Genomic DNA, 3,790 nt, shown 5'->3' with positions numbered 1-3,790 from the left:
TTTGGAAGAATAAAGTTTTAGTATGAATTAGTTTTGAGTGCTTGTTTCGTAATCTATCTATCTGTGTAATCGAGTGTGAGAGTTATATAATAAAAATTAGTTTGAGTTATGGTACTTTACTTTCTTGTTCCAATCCTAGCAATAAAAAGAATACAAATATCATACGCTAATCCAATGGGGGGTAATGACTTCACATAACATAAGTATAATTGATAAAATTTGTTGAAGAGTGACAAACATAGTATTCGTCATTGATGCAATTCATGAAAAAGTAATAAAGGAAGAGATGTCTTACATATAAATATACTACCTTGGACATCTTTTATGATTGTGAGGCCCCATCAAATATTCTCTGCTTGATCAATTAGTTGACGTTGGACAAGGAAGACCACATAATGAGTTATGTTTGCTTATATTCACATAGAAGTTATATTGTCATGGATCCTCCAACATGTGGTGCTTGCTCATAATCTTTTGCTAGCCAAAATTTCGTACTAAGTAGAAATACTACTTGTGCATACAAAACCCTTGAACCTAGTTTCTTGTCATGAGAGTCCACCATATCTACCTACGGATTGAATAAGATCCTTCAAGTAGTTTTCATCAGTGCAAAAAGCAATAAAAATTGGTCCTAAATATGTATGATCTTTTATTGTAACAGAAAATAAGCTTCATACAAAGTTGTGATGGTAAAGAAATAAAAATGACGGACTACATATGAAACGTTGCTATCACAAGGGCAATATAAAGTGGAGTTCCTTTCCATTAAGAGCTTGCACATCCAAAAATAAAAAGCACATGACAACCTCTGTTTCCCTCTTCAAAGGCCTATCTTTTACTTTTTTAGTTTTTACTTTCATGCAAGAGTCAATAATGTTCATCCCTATTCCATCCTTAATTATTCCCCACGTGGCAAGCATCATGTGGTGGGGAAAGATCCAGAGACATATACCTAATTGGATGTAGGTAATCATGAGTTTTTATTATTGACATTACCCTTGAGGTAAATAAGTTGGGAGGTGAACACAATAAACCCCTATCTTCCTATGTGTTTGATTGAAACTTTTGTTCTAAAAATATGACCGTGAGTGTCAGCAATCATACAAGACTATATGATAGTTAAGTATGTAGAACTTGGTATACAAAAGCACTTACATAGACTCTTTCTAAAAATATGATGAACTGTAATTGTTTCAATGACTGAGAACATAGTTTGTCAATTTTCAAGAAGGTTTATGCTTCATACTTCGGTATTGTTGATGAATTGTTACTTGATCATGAGAAGCTTATGACAATATATTCCTGCTATCATGTTTGTATTTTGTTTTATTGACACCTCTCTCTATATATGCATGTGGTCATGATTATCGAGTTCGGTATTCGCTTAAGGAGAAGCAGGTCCAAGCATGAGTTGATATGTCCATTTTCCATCATGTTTTCCAACTGATATTTATTATGTTTTGGGTGATTATTTCACTTTATGATGTTACTCTAATGTGTTTTCTCTCTTAATTTACAAGATTTTACGAGGAAATAGCTGGTAGCTGGAATTGTGAACCTGAAAAAGCTACAACAGAGATAAATACTCTCCATAGTTCCAAATTACCTGAAAATTTATGGAGAAATATTTTGGAATTAATAAAAAATACTAAAAGAAGAATCACCAGGAGGGGCCCCACAAGTGAGCCACAAGCTCAGGTGCGCCACCTAGGCTTGTGGGAACACTAGCAGGCCTCCATGGCCCTCATTCTCCTATATGATGCCATTTTTCCTAGAAAAAATTAAGAGAATACTTTTGGGACAAAGTGCCCCCCGTCTCGAGGTGGAACCTGGGCAAGAGCACTTTTTCTCTCCGGCGGAGCGATTCCGCCAGGGAAACTTTCCTCCGGGAGGGGGAAATCAAAGACATTGACATCACCAATGATCCTCTCATCATGGGATGACCAATCTTCATCAACATCTTCACCAGCACCTTCTCATCTCAAACCCTAGTTCATCTCCTGTATGCAATCTTTGTCCCCAAACCTCAGGTTGGTACCTGTGGGTTGCTAGTAGTGTTGATTACATCTTGTAGTTGATGATAGTTGGTTTATTTGGTGGAAGATTATATGTTCAGATCCTTAAGCATATTCAATACACATTTGATCTTGAACATGAATATCGTTTGTGAGTAGTTACTTTTGTTCTTGAGGACATGGGAGAAGTCTTGTTATAAGTAATCATGTGAAGTTGGTATTCATTCAATATTTTGATGATATGTATGTTGTTCTTCCTCTAGTGGTGTCATGTGAACGTCGACTACATTACAGTTCACCATACTTGGTCCTAGCGGAAGGCATTGGGGCATAATAAGTAGATGATGGGTTGCGAGAGTCATAGAAGCTTAAACCCTAGTTTATGTGTTATTTCATAAGGGGCTGATTTGGATCCATATGTTTAATGTGAAGGTTAGTTATCTTAATTCTTCTTTCGTAGTTGGGGATGCTTCCGTGAGAGGGTAATCATAAGAGGGTTGCTTGCTCAAGTAAGAACAACACCCTAGCACCTGTCGACCCACATTTCAAATTATCAAAGTAGTGAACGGAATCAACTAAACATGATGAACGTGACTTGATGAGAATTCCCATGTGTCCTCGAGAACGCTTGCTCACCATAAGAAGTACTTTGAGCTTCTCCTTTGCTATAAAAAGGATTGGGCCACCTTGCTGCACCTTTGTTACTCTTGCTACTTGTTATGAATTACCTTGCTACAAAACTATTTGTTACCACTATTTTTAGTACTTCCAGAGAATACCTTGTTGAAAATTGCTTGCCATTTCTTTCTGCTCCTCGTTGGGTTAGACACTCTTACTTATCGAGAGGACTATGTTTGATCCCCTATATTTGTGGGTCATCGCTTGCTCCGTCCTCCTAGAAGTTGACTCCTTGTCTCTAACAAGTCGTGTATCACTTTGCTTTTCGCTTTTAGGCATGTCTTGTTTTGTTGCCCCAACGAACCTCTTAATTATTTTCTCTTGCACTTTTTTAGAGAAAAGGCATACGCCTGACTTTCTAAATAAAGCCACCAGACAGAGTACAAATAGACACCCAAGCAACACACAGACCAAACCACGAAACCAAAGTAACATGGTCCAGTAACCACGGTCAATCAGGTCAATCATGTTCAGGGCTCGTGGGCCAACAGAGACACAAAATAAAATGCCCGTAGGCCCACAACCTACTCATTCAAAAAGGGCGCATCGGGAATTATGTCTGGACAGCGGGATCTTGTGTAGACAAGGATGCAACAGACACACGAACCTTAGAAATCAGCACCTCCAATGTGTCCCGATCGACAACCTTAGTCAATAATTTCCACTACTGCAAGAAGATACACATTTTAAAGAGACAATCAGCGGGCTTGTTAGGAACAACATGTTCAATGGTGAATTTGTTTCTAGTAGTCCGTAGAGCCCAACATAGCGTTGTGGACCCCACCCAGAAAAGTCATTCGTTTTGCCCAGAATAAAGTAGGCGGATCTCAACAAAAGAATCAGGAGCCCAAGAGAAACACCCATCAAGGACATAATATAGCACCAAGCCAATTTGGCTAGAACACAACCAAAGAAGACATGGTTGGAATCCTCGAGCATCGAACACAGTGATCTCAACCATGCCCATTCTGCTTACGAATTTCATCCGTCGCATGCAACCGCCCCCTGATGCCCTGCCACACGAAAATATGGATTTTGGGGGGAATTTTGTCCGACCATACTAGGTTGAACTTAGAATTACGGGGTGCACGAAATGA

The sequence above is a fragment of the Triticum aestivum genome, chromosome 2A (genome assembly GCF_018294505.1).
Source record: "Triticum aestivum cultivar Chinese Spring chromosome 2A, IWGSC CS RefSeq v2.1, whole genome shotgun sequence".
Taxonomy (NCBI): Eukaryota; Viridiplantae; Streptophyta; class Magnoliopsida; order Poales; family Poaceae; genus Triticum; species Triticum aestivum.
This window is presented reverse-complemented; position numbering follows the sequence as displayed.